This window comes from Rattus norvegicus, chromosome 1 (genome assembly GCF_036323735.1).
Source record: "Rattus norvegicus strain BN/NHsdMcwi chromosome 1, GRCr8, whole genome shotgun sequence".
Classification (NCBI taxonomy): domain Eukaryota; kingdom Metazoa; phylum Chordata; class Mammalia; order Rodentia; family Muridae; genus Rattus; species Rattus norvegicus.
This window is the reverse complement of record NC_086019.1, coordinates 239,725,827-239,742,922: the sequence shown is the minus strand read 5'-3', so window position 1 is coordinate 239,742,922 and position 17,096 is coordinate 239,725,827. Positions and strand designations below refer to the sequence as shown.

The following is a 17,096-nucleotide window of genomic DNA, read 5'->3' as shown; positions in this document are numbered from 1 at the left end:
CAGCTTCTGACATTCCTAGAAGACACAATCTCACAGCAACCTCCCTGATCCTACAGGTCTTACAATCTTTCTACTTCCTCTTTCCGCCATGTTCCCTGAGCCTTAGGTGTGTATGGGAATTATTTTGTAGGCATATTTCTTGGGACTTGGCTTCACAACTCTGCATTTGGATTGGTTGTGGTTTACTGTGATAGTCCCTGTCTGTTACAAAGAGACGTTTTCTTGATGGGAATCAGGACCACACTCATCTGTGGGGATAAGGAAAAATCTTTAGAATGTACCTATGGATCATGCTGGTTCAGTAAAGGGTCAGTTGTAAAGTCTCCTCTCATGACTTCATTGGCCCTGAGCAGTTGGCTAGGTCCAGTACCAGGCATGCTTTCCCTCTTGCTGAATCGATAATACATGTAAGTCTGTGTATAAATATAGTTTAAATATAGCTCTAAGTTCAATTCGAGAGCTGTTGGTCGCCACCAAGGTATGTGTGCACTTCTGCCCGCTTAGGGTTGCCATGATGCATCGACCATCTTTGTGCTTCAAAGGCATCATAGCTTGGTAGGACTGTTGGTTGCTTCCCCGCTTGGAACCTCGCATGGCTGCTTCTGTACCATGAAAGCTAGTCCTCAGGGAGAAGAAGACTTTCAGTCAGTTACAGCTCAAGAACTAGTGAGTCTTGTGTCTAAAGTGCATGGCATCATTTACAATAAGAACTAACCTCCTATCTTGGGGTCGGGGGCAACTAAGGGCAATAGAAATAAGCTGTAGAGTTTCAGGGGTCTCTTGTACAACCCTGAACAACAGCCAGAAAAGGGGGGCTTCTCATGCCTGGTAGGTTTTTGTTTTGTTTTGTTTTGTTTTGTTTTGTTTTGTTTTGTTGTTAAGTAGTCTTCAAGTTGTACAGGGGGCATTGTCATCCCAGAAGAGAAATGCTCATTTAAACTATATTTATACACAGGCTTGCATGTATTATAGATTTTTAAGGTAAATAATTGATTCCTTATGATGCTTTCAGGTCCCTTTTATATTATTTTGCCCTCCCCTCTACGTTTGTATACATCCCCCTCCTCCTCTCTAACTAAAGTCCTCCTTTTTCCTCTTCCTCTGATCAGATCAATTGTATCCTACAATCCCCTCTCTCGCTCCTCCACCCCCACCCTGGCGATGGCCACTTTTTCGCTCTTCTGGTTTGTGTAGTCACTGTAGGCTATGCACTCACGTCTGAAGATTTTGAGGTAGAAGCCTCAGTTAAGAGGGAACATGTGACATTTGTCTTCCTGGGTCTGGGTGAGCTCACTCAATATGGTCGTTTCTCGTTTCATTTACCTGCAAAGTTCACAATTTCCTTTGTTTCCAGAGCATGTGTGGACTGCATTTCCATTATCCAACGGTCAGCCGAAGGCCACTTCGGTCGTTCCTATTTCCTAGTTATTGTGAATGGAGCAGCAGTGACCATGGCTGAACAAGGATCTGGGCAGTAAGGTATAGGGTCCTGTGGTACACTGACGTTTAGCTTTTAGAGAATTCTCCACACCAGTCTCCATAGTGACTGCAGCAGTGTGCAGTTCCACCAACAGAGAATGAGGGTCCCCATCCCCCACACTCCCTCTAGCCATTGTTGTCAGTCGTCTTTTGCCATGTTGAGCGGTGTCAGATGAAAACTCAGCGTTGTTTTGACTTGCATTTACTTCTTAACCATTATTCTCATCTTTTGAGAACTCTTTGTTCAGTTCCCAGGCCCATTTTTGGGGGTCATTTTTTGTTTCTTTTTTTTCTTTTTCTTTTTCAACTCTGAGTTGCTGGCTTTCAGAAAATGGAGGCCTATTCAGAAAGTCCTTTCCTAAACCTTTATCATGTAGGGTGCTGTTTTGTTTTCTCCCAGCAATTTCAGATTTCACATTAGATTTAGAGTTAGTTTTTGTGTGATAGATTCCTGCATGTGGACATCTAATCTCTCCAGGACCATTTGTGGAAGATACTTTCTTTTCTCCAGCTAATGTTTTCGGCATTCTTGTCAAATATCAAATGGCTGAAGTTACATGTACCTGTTCCTTTGGTCTACATGTCCTCTTGTAGTGTCATGCCATGCTGTTTTTATTACTATATCTTTGTAATATATCTTAAGGTCTGGGACTGGGGATACTTTTAGCATTGTTCTTTCTGCTGAAACAAATTCTGAGATCTGCTGGACAATCTGAGATTGTTTTGGTTATCTGGGGTCTTCTGTGGTTGCATATGAATTTTTCCTGTTTCTTTGAAGAATTTTGACTGTGATTGCATTGAATATGTAAATAGCTTTTGGTAAAATGGTCATTTTGACAATGTTAAATCTACTGACCCATGAGCATGTATTTTAATTTTCTAGTATCTTTCTCTATCTCTTTCTTCAGGGCTGAAAGCTTTCACTGTTGAAGTCCTTCACTTCCTTGCTTAGTTCTTTTTTCTACATATTTTATCTTTTGAGGTTATCGTGACTGGGAGCATGGACACCCAATTTTTGACAAAAGTATCAAAAAACATGGGGGGCAGCATTCTCAACAAAGAGTGCTGGGAAAACTGGCTGTCTTCTGCCTGCAGGGGAATGAGATTGAGTCCACACTTCTCAGCCTACATAAAAACCATGTTTAACTTAAAGTTTAAAGACCTTATCTTATAACTGGATTCATTGAAATGGCTGAAGGAAGATATATAGGGAAACAGTTCAGGACACAGGTATAGATAACACATCCTGCATACAATCCTGAAAGTACATGCAGCAGTCCCAGGAACCCACAGATGAGATTACACAACAAAGGAATACTATCAGCAGGGTGAACAGACAGCCTACAGGATGGGAGACAGTCCTTACAGCTACACGCCAGGAAAGGGGTTAATATCTAGAATATATAAAACACTGCACAAAACCCCATTAAATACCCCAAAGTCAAACAACACACTCAATGGGCATGTGAAATGAATACATAGTTCTTTAAAGAGAAAGTAATAATGATCAATAAACACACATAGAACGGCTGTGGAGTTTTGGTGAGGATTGTGAACACCAGGTGTTTTAAAGCTGAACCGTCCTTGTTAAAAGAGTTCACAGGTATGGGGTGTTTAATCTTATCGTGCACCTTACAGGTAACGTGGTGAGCACTTCCAGGGACCTGTGAGTGTTCATTTTTGAAAGAAAAATGTAAGTATGATGTAAAAAGATTTCTGTATCCCTAACTTGGGGAATGAGAATTGACAAAAAGGGAAGTGTGCTTGAAGTTTAAGATTCCCCAGAGGAATTTAAAGATAGTTTGAAGGTTCAAGGCTAAAGAAGACAGCTCTTAGCAGGAAGTTCAATAACAGAAAAGAATATGAATTGTTTTACTATCATGACCGACACTATGGCGGGTGTGTCAAACAGAACATAAGGATAGACACTGTGATGGTTTGCATACACTTGGTCCAGGGAGTGGCACTATTTGGAGGTGTAGCCTCGTTGGAGTATGTGTGTCACTGTGGGTGTGGGCTATAAGACTCTCCTCCTAGCTGCCTAGAACCCAGTATTCTGCTAGCAGCCTTCAGATGAAGATGTAGAACTCTCAGCACCTCCTGCGCCATGTCTGCCTGGATGCTGCCATGCTCCCGCCTTGATGGTAATGGACTGAACCTCTGAACTTGTAAGCCAGCCCCATTTAAATGTTGTCCTTATAAGAGTTTCCTTGGTCATGGTGCCTGTTCACAGCAGTAAAACCCTAAGACAGATATTTATGGAATGGTTTGCTCCAATATGACAAGCATCTGAGACAGAAAACGTCTGTCAGAACATGAAAAGTACTCTGTCCAGGGTAAAGAAGCCACCTGAAGAGAGAGTCACTTGGCCTGTGCTCAGTGGAAGTCCTGTGCCAAGTGGCTTTAATTCAAAGAAACCTAGAAGAAACCACTCAGAACTCAGAATACAGGTACAAATAGGTTCATGTCAGACAGACAAGTGAGAGTCTAACCGTTACATGCAGGAGGAGCCATTAGCAGGAGTGCTTGAACAAGAAATGTTTTCTATTTTGATCTTTTTCTTATCTTGGGGTCTTTACATGTAGAGAATGAGTATTGTGAGGATGGGATTCATGCCAAGAATAAATTCATGTGTGTTTAAACACTTTGTATAGATAGTCTGAATAGGATTTTATACAGCGTTTTAGTTTTCTTGCATTATGATTAAGCCCATCACATAAGGTCAGTTGTAGAATTCTCTGCCTGTGGCATCATGTCAATGTTCAGAAAGTTTTGTACTCTGGAGCTTTTCTGATATTTGTTTTGTTTGATGGGAGATTCTCAACCTGTAGCCACATATATACTATTTTTCGCCAACGTAAAATGAAAAAATAAAATTTGTTACTATAGGTGCTCTATTTGTGGGGTTGGTGTGTAGTCTAGGCTGAGAGAGCTGTCCTTAAGTCTATGACAATAACAACATCGAAAAGAAAAGATTAGAGAGAAGGAAGTGTTGGAGGTCTTAATGTCTTGGGTCTCAGGGTCACTTGCAGGGATAGGTAGGCAAAGAGATTTGGGGGTCATTAAAGACACAGCACAGCTAACAATCTAGTTGTTTTAAGGAGCCGGGTATGGCTCAGTCTGGTGGTTCCTCAGAAAATTGGACATGGTACTACCTGAGGACCCAGATATAACACTCCTGGGCATATACCCAAAAGATGCTTTAACATATAACAAAGACACATGCTCTACTATGTTCATAACAGTCTTAGTTGCAATAACCAGAAACTGGAAAGAACCCAGATGTCCTTCAACAGAGGAATGGATACAGAAAATGTGGTATATCTATGCAATGGAGTACTACTCAGCTATCAAAAACAACGACTTCATGAAATTCATAGGCAAATGGGGATGAAACTAGAAAATATCCTGAGTGAGGTAACCCAATCACAAAAGAACACATATGGTATGCACTTACTGATAAAAAGCTCAGAATACCCAAGATCCAATTCACAGATCATATGAAGCTCAAGAAGAAGGAAGACCAAAGTGTGGATGCTTCAGTCCTCCTTAGAAGGGGGAACAAAAATACTCACAGGAGGAAATATGGAGACAAAGTGTGGAGCAGAGACTGAAGGAAAGGCCATCCAGAGACTGCTCCACCTGGGGATCCATCCCATAGACAGCCACCAAACCCAGTCACTATTGCTAATGCCAAGAAGTGCGTGCTGACAGGAGCCTGATATAGCTGTCTCCTGAGAGGCAAAGTGAGAGCCTGACAAAAACAGAGGTAGATGTTCGAAGCCAACCATTGAACTGAGAACAGGGTCTCCAATAGGAAAGGAGCTGAAAGGGTTTGCAACCCCATAAGAAAAACAATAATATCAACCAACCAGAGCTCCCAGGGACTAAACCACCATCCCAAGAGTTCACAGGGATGGACCTATGACTCCAGCCTCATATGTAGCAGAGGATGGCTTTGTAGGGCATCAATGGGAGGAGAAGCCCTTGAAGTCTTGTCAAGGCTCAATGCCCTAGTGTAAGAAACTGTCAAGGTGGGGAGGTGGGAATGGGTGGTTAAGGGAGCACCCTCATAGAAGCAGGGGGAGATAGTGGGTTTCTGGAGGGAAAGCTGGGAAAGGGGATAACTCTGAAATGTAAGTTAAAAAAATTCAATAAAAGAGAAAAATGTCAAAAAAATGAAAAATGAAAATAATAATAAAGAAAAAAGAAAATAGGAAATGCTGTACAACAATGTTAATATTTTCTAATACTCATGCATTCTAGTATTTTTTGTGTTTGATAGGCCATCTTTTAACATATTGAATAAAAATAAATGCTTGTTATTAAAAAAAAAAGAGCCAGGTATGCTAATACAAACTTTTAAACCCAGCATTTTGGAGATAGAGGTAGGCGGAACTTTGTGAATTCAAGACTAATCTGGTCAATGTAGCAAGTTTGAACCCAACTGGGGCCACAAAGTGAGACCTTGTTTCCCAAACAAAGAAAAATGACAAACAAACAAATAAAAAATCTTGAATTTCACTGAGTTCCTCTTTTATCTTAAAAACATGGAGATATAAATTTTCTTTCTTTCCACTATGAAAGCAGACTGGTTTAATGTAATTGTTATGTGTGTTCACAATAACTCTATTCATGTCCTCAGACTGGTAGACTCTTTAACTCACACGCGGCCTTTTCTCCTTGGAAACTAAGTCTCACAAGACGTGGTAGCCAGTGCTCAAAGTACAACTGTCCCTGCATTTGTGAGGTACATGGTCTAAAGAGGATGTAGACAGGAGGTAATTTTACAGGGAATTATTTGAGGGAGTCAAGTAAGTAAAAGAAGACAATAGAGGAAGAAAGAAGCATATGGGAGAGAGATGAATGCAAGCTGGGAGAGCAGGAGAGCAAAGAAAAAATTTGATATGAAAAACAAAATCTTTATGGAAAGAAACATCAGGATCTGGAATGCTGGTTCAAATCTGTAACTCCTGCACTCAGGAGACAGAGGCAGAAAGACCATGGGAAACTACTCTGGAAATCAGTCTGAAGGTTCCTCAGAAAATTGGAAATTACACTACCTGAGGACCCAGCTATACCTCTCCTGGGCATATACCCAAAAGATACTCCAACATATAACAAAGACACATGCTCTACTATGTTCATAGCAGCCTTATTTATAATAGCCAGAAGCTAGAAAGAACCCAGATGCCCTTCAACAGAGGAATGGATACAGAAAATGTGGTACATCTACACAGTGGAATATTACTCAGCTATCAAAAACAATGACTTCATGAAATTCATAGGAAAATGGAATGAACTAGAAAATACCATCCTGAGTGAGCTAACCCAATCACAAAACAACACACATGGTATTCACTCACTGATAAGTGGATATTAGCCCCAAAGCTCAAATTACCCAAGATACAATCCACAGACCACAGGAAGTTCAAGAAGAAGGACAACCAAAGTGGGGATGCTTCACTCCTTCTTAAAAGGGAGAACAAAAATATTCATAGGAGGGGATATGGAGGCAAAGTTTGGAATGGAGACTCTTCAGTCTGAATGGAACGGCCATTCAGCGGCTGCCTCACATAGGTATACATTCCATATATGTACAGTCACCAAAACTAGATAAGATTGATGAAGTTAAGAAGTGCATGCTGACAGGAGCCAGATATAGATGTCTCCTGAGAGGCACAGCCAGAGGAAGCATGTCAAATACAGTGGCGAATGCTAGCAGCAAAGCACTGAACTGAGAAAGGGATCCCCTTTGGAAGAATTAAGAGAAAGGATTGAAAGAGCTGAAGGGACTTGCAACCCCATAAGAACAATAATGCCAACCAACAAGAGCTCCACTACCCAAAGACTATACGTGGACAGACCCATGGCTCCAGCTGCATATGTAGCAGAGGATGGCCTTGCTGGGCACCAATGGAAGGAGAAGCCCTTGGTCCTGCCAAGGCTGGACCCCCAGTGCAGGGGAATGTCGGGGAAGGGGGGAGGTGAGAAGGAGGGGGTGGATGGGGAGGAGAGCACCCTTATAGAAGAAGGGGAGGGGAATGGGATAGGGGGCTTATGTCCGGGGAAACCGGGAAAGGGAATAACATCTGAAATGCAAATAAAAAGAATCCTATTTCAAAAAAAGGAAAGAAAAAAAAAAAAGAAAGAAAGAAAGAAAGAAAGATAGATCATGGGAACAGGAGCCACGGGACCCGAGTACCAGGTCCCAGAGCAAGAGTGAGGCTGAAGTGTGTTCAAACTCCAGAAGTTTCATCCTCAGATCGGCAGAAGTAGGATTACTCCTCTCCTTGCCCTGGTCTTTATGACCCGGCACATGTAGACCTGCGCCCTCACCTTTGCTCCACCAGAGGAGGTCAAGTAGCCCAGTAGCCAAGTTAAATTTCTTCTCCCTTATAAGATCATGTCCAGCAGCACCTGGAATTCCGCCTTATGCTAATGAGGCATCCCAAGCACCCTAGTCCCAGCCAATGGTGTGCACTCATCCCAGGATAGCCCCTACTCACTCCCCAAAGATTAAATAGTCTTTGTCCCCCACCTCCCCAATAAACAGCTGTCTCACTGAAGATGTCTCCTGGGAGTCTATTCTCAGAGTCTATTCCTACTGTGCTCCCTGCCGCCTGAGTTCTTTATGAAAAGAAACAGCTCCAGGCTGTCCTGCCTGGCTACCCGACTCAGGATTCACCATAATTGTGGGCCAATCATGCTTACCTTCAGGGAAGCAGAGCTTGAAGAGGAGCCTAATGTCTTCAAGGCCAGCATGGCTCTGCTCCCTAAATATGTTGTCCCCAGTTTCCTTAATCAGTTTAGTGCCTCTGATTTTCCTGCAGATTTCAGATTTACTAAAAATAGATAGCTCGTGAACTTTTTAAAATAAACTCTTCAGTACAGATTTATTATTTACTGTGCCCTTCTCTCAAGAAGATAATTACCAGGCAGGAAATTCAAGACAAAGGGGTCGGAAAACATTTGTGCGACTCAGGAGAGAAACCATTACACCAATGTAGGTTTCATTACGAGCATTTAAACACAGCTAAGAGTCACATCTGTAAAACCAGCATGCTGCTTCCTTTGCTCAATTCAATCAACATTCACCATTATTTTAGTTATGTTCTCTGTAGGCAGTCATTTTGTTGCTTAGAAAAAAAATAATTGTTCATAAACAAAAATGATTGTGATGTGGCTTTGTTTAAATTAACCTTTTCTAGTTATGGAGCCCTTCACATGAATAAATTAATCATTCATATGCAACCACCTGTCTTAGCTTCTTTAAGATGGTAAAGGAATCTATTCATAGCATCCAGATATGAAAGGCGTTTCGTTACTATGTGCTCATTAGCTGAATAAGAAAATTAACCTGTTAATCAGACAAGGAAGATGCAGGGAAAGTGACTGTCATTGTTCAAAAGAGATTCGCCCCCCTCCCCCTCCCATTAAAGAGAAAGCGTGTGCTCTGCACTGGGACAATAGGAGAAGTTCCCTGCACACTCCAACTGTGAACCTGCATGAAATGAAATGGCCTAACAATTGCCTACAAAAGTATGTCCCTAGGTCACCCTGGGAGTCAGACAGGGACTGATATAAGTGTGGTCAAAGGGGACAAGGCTACATCTTAAGCTGGCAGCAGAACTTGGCAGCATCGTCCATGTGGTTCTGGTTTTATAGGCATGAAAACGCAAGAACAAAGCTTTCGCCAAAGTTCCAGAAGCTGGCTAAGGCACGGTTGGACTCCTGGAAAGAGGCTCTGAGGTCACTCCACTTCATGGAAGGTAAAGCCAAGGTTGGAGTGGAGCTCCCAGGATGTTGGAGATGCCAGGACGGTAAGATGTCTGCCAAGATAGCTGCATGATTTAAGTGGAGTCAGTCCCAGGGACAGGCTAGATGTGCCGCAGGCAGCAGAGATGGATGGGTGTGGATCCTGGGTGACTCCTCACAAACCTCAGATGCCAAACACAGAGCTTGGTGTCTACCCTCTGGGCTTCAGTCTGGCTTCGGTCTGATCTTCCCTTGCTATTTCCTCATTCCCCCTTTCGGAATAGGCATGTGTGCTCTGTGCCTTTGTAGGCTGCAAGGGTGTAACTCTCTTCCTGATGCCACAGGACTCCCAGTTAATTACCCCAGTCTCTGAAGAGCTCTGCACTTACACTTTTGAACTCCGGTGGAACTGTTAAAGACCATGGGTTGAAGTTGGGTTGAGTGCGTTTTTTTGTTATGAGCTCATTTAAATAAAGGTGGAAGGTTGTGGCTATAAAAGTGGTATCTCTGGGTGGCAAGTTGACAAGGGATGGACTTGTTGATGTTAGCTGATAAAATCTGCAATCAACTGACAGATAAGCCTTTGGGCATATCTGTGAAGGACTTTCTGGGTTGGGCTGAGTTTAAAAAACCGGCCTGAAATGTTGGTGACACAATTTTATATTTTTGGTTGTGAGCCTAGCCTTTAATGGCTGAGCCATCTCTCCAGCCCGTTGGTGACACAATTTTATGAGCTGGAATCTGCACCTAAAGGAAAAAGGAGTGCCTGGCCACCACCATTTATCTCTCTTTGCTTCTTGCCTGCAGATAGATACCAGGTGACCAAACTCCTGTCATCTGGCCTGCAATGAGACTGGAATCAGTGAGACTGGAACCCGTCTCTTCAAAGTTGAGCCAATAGAACTGTGAGCCAAAATAAACCATTTCTTCATTGAATGAGGTTAATCTCTTTAATTAAGTAGAAAGAGAAGCCACCCAGTGCTAAGCTAATTAAATCTCCCTGGAAGCCTCTGACTTCTGAACTCAACCTGTTCTGAGGAGCTAGTCCATTCCTTCCTGATCCTAAATTCCCGCAGGCTGAGGGTGGAGGCTGGGATGGGGGCGTGGGGAGGTGCTACAATGTTAAAAATCCTACAAGGCTGACTAGCCAAATGTCTGGTGATTGGGGAGAGCTGGAATGTTGCAGATCCCGACCTAAACAATCTTGTCTCTAGTCTTTTTAAATAGCCATCCATGGTCCACCTCTGTGTTTGATCTAAAACCAATCCTTGTAACTATTAGGCAAATTCTTTTGGAATAGACAGTCTAGACCCCTACTTGGACCTTCTACCACTCCAAAGACCAATAATGACATTATCATATTTGTGGCCATAAAAGAACGAATGCCTTGAGTATAGCTTTCTTGCCCTGTTACTATAATAGATTTCATGTAACCATTTCTGCACCGGAACATGGTATGTGGGGAAGGCAGAACCGGTGTTTCCAGGCTGAGCTCACTGCGGTTGGGCTCCAGAATAAAATTTGATTCCACTGGACATGAGAACTGTTTTGCATCCACACTGTGATCAATGTGCTGCTAAACGTCAGTGGACATAGGCTCGATGCTAAGGTCTACTGCTAAGAGACATTGCCTTCACTTCCCCCTAAGCACAGTATGCAAATGGGCAATAAGAATATGCTAAAAAGTTCTGAACTATTTATCAGAGAAGGAGATAGGCATTAAAAGAGACCCTGCAGGGAAGCCTAGTTTGAATTACTCTCCTCAGTAGGGGGATAGCTAGTGCTGTGGTTTGAATGTCACAGTCACTTGTCTGAATATTTGGTTCCCAGATGATGTTTGGGAGAGCTGCACACCCTGTGTGAGATAAAACCCCTTTCAAGGAAGTGGTTAACAGGGGTAGGCTTGAGATTTTATACCCAAGCCTCACCTTTTGCTTATGTTCTGCAGCCTGTATGTGCAAATACTGTGACCGGCTTCCTACTCCTACCGCTGTGCCTTCTCTGCTTGCTACCCTGTCTTCCTCACCATGATGGACCATATCACTCTGGAACTGTTGGCCAAAATACCTGAAATTTCTGCTACATTGTTTGTCTTAGTTAGGGTTTCTTTGCTATGGTAAAACCCATGGCTAAAAGCTACTTGGGGAGGAAAGAGTTATTTCCCCTTACAACTTGAAGGCTATACCCCATCACTGAGGGAATTCAGAGCAGGAACCTGGAGGCAGGAACTGATGCAGAGGCCAGAGAGGAACAGTGTTTACTGGCTTGCTCTCCATGGCTTGCTCAGCCTGCTTTCTCATGCCCATCCAGGACCACCTGCTCAGAGGTCAGCCCTGACTGCAATGGGCTGGACCCTCCCACATCAACCATTAATCAAGAAAATGCCCTACAGACTCGATCACAGGCATATCTTATGAAGGCATTTTCTCAAATGAGAGTACTCTTCCCAAATGGCCCTAGCTTGTGTCAAGTTGACACAAAGCTAGCCAGCACAGTTGATCTTGTCAGGATATTTTATCCTAGCGTCAAGAAAATAACTCTGTCATCTGGGTTAATAAAATGTGTGCCATGCAAGTGGAAGGCCTCTGTTCAAACCTCATGAGAGACAGACATGGTGATGTGGACTTGTAATTCCATGGCTGGGGAAGTGGAGACAGGCAGATCCCTGGGGCTCACTGGCCAGCCAGGCTACCCTAATCGGGTGAGCCGCATGCTTGTGAGAGACTGTCTCAAAAACACAAGCTCAGTGTTAGCTATCAGTGAAGGACCCCTGGGGTTTTCCTCTGGCCTCCATACATGGGCATATGCACCTTCCCCAGTGAAAACCAAACCAATATACATAAATTAACTGTTAATTAATTTTCAGAAACAAATGGACTCCATGGTCCAAGCTTTTCCTTTTCCTTTCCAAGGCATAACCATCTGGTGACAGAGAGTCTGAGTTGAACAAATGGTTGAAGAGGAAGTGGGAAGGAAAGAAAGAAGAACGTTGGAGGAGCAGTTCCTCCATGGTACCTAAAGTCCAGTGCTGCTGGCACCTATGGAGACAGTAACATTTCACATTCTTGACCAATGTGTCCCTCAGGCAGCTTCAAGTCAAGCAGCCTGCTCATCCCAGCTGAACTGAGAAGGCCGGACAAGTTATGCCAATTGGTACCCAAGCTTGCTTAGTGGGCAAATACAGTGCTGGCTATGAACTGGTCCTGCCAACAAGGCTGGCCCTTCAGTCAGGATGCAGTACCACCTTCTGGTGCTTTCAAGCTTTCTCGCTCACCTCCAAAGAAGACCCCTGTCTTTGGAGGAGCTTGAGAAAGCCTGAGCTCCCTTCCATCTAAGGGTACAAAGGGGTAGCAATTATCTGAGAATTGGCAATATGGGTCCATTGTAGAAACACTGCTGAGGGAAAGCAAAGAGACACCCAAGATCTCGGGCAGAATGCTGAAACGGAGAGCTGTAGAGGAAACAAACCTGTGTGATAGCTGGGAAGTCAGTAGCTGCCTGAGAGAGCAGGCTCTAGGGAGCCGATGACAGAAGAGCAAGAAAGGCCTTTGTGTTGTCATGGAAACACCACATCTCATGAAATTATGCATTAAAGTGGGAAATGTTTCATGTGTCTAAATTATGGTTCAGTGAAACCCAAAGCAAATAAATTTTACTGTTTTACTAAATTGTCTTGGAGAAATGTTGCCTTTAAAAATCTGCATTTAACTGACCCAGATTGTCTGTTTTAATAGAGAAGAATGTCTTTATGAAAGAAAATTTGTAGTTAGAGAATTTCAGTGGTCTGTCTGAGAACGATTTAGAATAAAAAGAGATCAAGGGAAAAACAAGGGCAAATTCTAACAGCACACAAATCACTATAACTTTCTGTTGCTCCTAGTGGTAGGAACTCAAATTTCAGAACATTCATTCATTCACCAAGTGGTCACCAACCATTCAGGCAATAGGAACCTGTTCTTGGTAGACCAAAGGTCATATGTTAGCAGTCCATGTTCAATGTAAGGACTCTTCTGTATGGCATATACTAGTCAGAGGGCAGGAGATAGTGACACAAAAGGTAGACTAAGTCCTTGCCTTGACAATGCTCACTCCCTAGTCTAAGACCCTACAGCAAACAGCCAAATTAACAAAAGCAATCCCAATTATGATAAGACATTAATGAACTAAACAATTGATAACTTGCTTGAGGTACAGAAGAAATAAGGGGTCCAGAAAAGGCCAGACAGGTACAGCATCAGAAGGTCACTCCAGATAAAGGGATTGGGAGGTTGGACATTGTGAGATGGAGTGAGAATCCAGACAAGGGCCGTGCTGAGTGGGGGGTGTGGACTTATATTTTTCAAAACCCACTTTAATAAGGGTTCTTAAATGCTTCAACTTCTCTTATAGCCCACTGACCAAAGTTAGGGGAGGAAGATGGCTAAGAGGACAAGGGGGACGTGGACCTGTTTAGAAGTAGTTCTTTAGGGAGATTCCAATCTCTGTTGTCTGCGGTCCAGTCCACTAGCAAAACACCAAACACGAATCAGCAGTAACAGCACAGAAACTGTGAGGCTCCTCCAACCGGCAAGAAGTTCTTTGGTCCTCTTTTCTCTATGAAGTTGCCACAAGTAAAGATGAGAAGAAAGCAAGGCTACGCAGTGTCAGAGCATCCGCCATTCACTGATTGTTGGGTTGTCCTTACATGTTTTCCAAACATCACATGTCCTCCCAAGTGTCCACTCCAGTGAAACGTCACATTCCCTTTCACCAGGCAGCCTCCAGCAAGACACCGCTTCCCTTCTCAGCAAAACATCATCTCATAAGATCGGTCAGTCCCATTTGGTCTGGAAGCATCTAAGTGACATCTACTCATGCCACCATTCACCTTGCCATCATCAGCAACTGTTGGGCAGAGTCACCATATGAATGTCACCTCTCCCAGTCCCACATTCACCAACCGCAGAGATGGTGCTTAGCAGGCTCTACCAATCCTCTAGAGACCATGCTATGGGCCTTCATGGGTTTTGTTACCAGAATTGCCAAACTGATTCATAGAACAGCCTGACTCCTTTGGGAGCCTTGCTTTGGGAACCTTGCTTGCTTTACTCCTGCAGAATGGGACATAGGAAATAGGACAGAGAAATAAGAAAAGAAAAATGAGGCCTAAGTTAAGAAGATGGGGATGAGTCAAGTTGGAATGAGATGGGGAAAAACTTGACTGTAGGGACTGGTGTCTAGTTCTTCTCGTGGTCCAGCGAGGCTTCTCTTTGGGCCCTTCCTTCCCTCAGACCACTCTTCATCCAGCTTGCGCATCTCCTCTAGGAGCACAGCTTAAGAATGAATCCGTAGTGGTCCGCCTGGTGACCCCATTCTAAGCACTTTTCTAGGCACAGAGGTGAGGTATGCTGGAATCGGGCTCCCTTTGGCTTCTGTCTTACCCAGGGTGGTTTTTCTGGGCTCTGATGGTTCACCCTGCTTTCCATCCTCTAGGAGTTAACTCCAGATCACCAGCTTCATGAGTGATGATGACTGTGGACAGAGACCAAATGCCTTGTCACTGTTTCCAGCCCTTTTGAAAACAGAGGACAGGTCTGATTCAAGCTGCAGGACAGTCCGATGGTTGGGTGGGGCCCGTCTTGCCCAAAGCATGCTAATGACCTGTAGGGGGCAGTATTGTCCCATAACACATGTTTCTCTACCTGTATTTCAAGGCTTGGCTCCGCTCTAACGTCACCAAGCTGCAATGCATCTGTAGTTTCCAAATAATTTACACAATATTAAGTTACTTAAAAGATAAAGAAATTGGGAGGGATGATATGAAAATGCTCATGAAAGTGATTACTATAAAATGTAAAATTGGCCTCTATTCAGACTGATCTCTAAATCCTTTTTTCCATTTTTTCTTTTATTGAAAATAGATTCTAAAAAAAATAAAAATAAAAAAGATTCTTTTCTCATACATTCTATCCTGATTGTAGTTTCCAGTCCTTCTGTCTACTCCTTCCAACCCCACTCCCCCAATACTTTTCTGACTCTCATAAGAAATGAAAAGACTTCTAAGAGACGACAACCAAACGTGACAAAATAAAATATAAGATAAAACAAAACCCATCATATTGAAATTGAGCATGGCAACCCAGCAGGAGGAAAAGAGTCCCAAGAGCAGGCACGAGAATCGGAAGACCCACTTGTTCAAACACTCACGAATCCCATAAAAATACTAAGCGGAGGAAACAAGAAGCCGGTGTCTGCAGAGCCGGTATTTAGGCTAGGAGGGGCAGCCTTTGGATCCTGCAGCACTGCCGCAATGGCAGAGCCCCTGGCCAGCTTGTAGCAATTTTCTGGGACAAGTCATCGCCTGAGGAGATCCTAAAAGACTGGATAGACTTCAAGGGTTATCTGGGCAGCAAGCGCCAAGTACTTACGGAAACCAGCAACCGGCTGCTGCAGTCTGCCCATAAAGAACCCAGGTTCCCCTGGGCAGCAGTGGCACATGCCTTTGAACCCGGAGCTTGGAGACAGAGGCAGGCGGATCTCTGTGTGTTTCAGGTAATCCGGGTTTACAGAGTGAGCTCTAGGACAGCCAGGGCTACACAAAGAAACACAGTCTCGAAACAAAACAAAACAAAACAAAACAAAACAAAACAAAACAAAACACAAGAAGACTCCGGCTTTGTAGTTTATTGCGTCCAATGTAGTTCCAGGGAGCACGTCTCTGCTCAGTGCTGAGGTTCTGGCTGTGATGACCCGAATCCTTCTGCCAGGAGGATACTTTCTTCTGTAGAGAGCTGTAGTTAACAATGAGAAAGTAAAGAGAGCCTCTAGGCTCTTCGCCCTGTCCCTCTTTCTGGCCTTGTGGAAGTAAACAAGTTGCAGCTTGCAGCGGGGTCCTTAATCCCCGAGGGGGTGCAGGAATACCTGGTCTACCACAATAACAGCCGGCTCTCAGTTCAGGTCACCAGCAAGAAGCCAAACTTTGACGTGGATTCTTCTAGCCCCCTTAAGCCTTTCATCAACATAAAGGCTTTTTTTTTTTTTTTTTTGATTTTTTAAAATTTACATTTCAAACGTTATCCCCTTTCCCAGTTTCCCATTCAGTTTTCCATCCATAACTCCCTTATCCCACCCCCCACTTCTTCTATGAGGGTGTTCCCCCACCCATTCCTCCACCCCTTCCCACCTCCCTGACATTCGCCTACACTGGGGCATCGAGCCTTGGTAGGACCAAAGGCTTCTCCTCCCATTGGTGCCCAACAAAGCCATCCTCTGCTACATATGCAAATGGAGCCATGCATGGGTCAGTCCATGCGTACTCTTCGGGTGGTGGTTTAGTCCCTGGGAGCTCTGGTTGGTTGGTATCATTCTTATGGGGTTGCAAACCCCTTCAGCTCCTTCAATCCTTTCTGTAACTCCTCCATTGGGGACTCTGTTCTCAGTTCAATGGTTGGTTGCTAGCATTCGCCTCTGTATTTGTCATGCTCTGCAGAGCCCCTCAGGAGACAACTGTAGCGAAGCCTGTGGTGGATCCTGCTGCTGCCAAGCTCTGGATCCTCTTAGCCAATGACGTGGAGGATGACAACATGGATCCAATTGACTCAGATGAGCTGCTTAGATCCAGAAGATTTGAAGAAGCCCCATCCGGCCTCCCTGAAGACTCCTTCAGGTGGAGAAAGTGGAGTAAAGAGGAAAGCTTGTGAGAACGGCATCTGCGGCCTTGCAGAAGAACTGGAAAGAATCAAAAGCACAGAGCAACCGTCTGTGGAAATTGCTACTTGGGTGGCGCTTTCAACCCAGTCAACTGCCCCTACCTTGAGATGCTAGCCTTCAAGCCTGGAGAACAGGTGCTCCTGAGTAATAGCAATCTCCAGGATGCCTAG

The 17,096-nt window shown here is 43.9% G+C and overlaps 1 pseudogene; it reads left to right on the top strand.

The window, feature by feature from the left end:
* Nucleotides 1-17,096, top strand: part of Ciapin1-ps1 (cytokine induced apoptosis inhibitor 1, pseudogene 1) — a 41,860-nt pseudogene extending 24,764 nt beyond the window's left edge.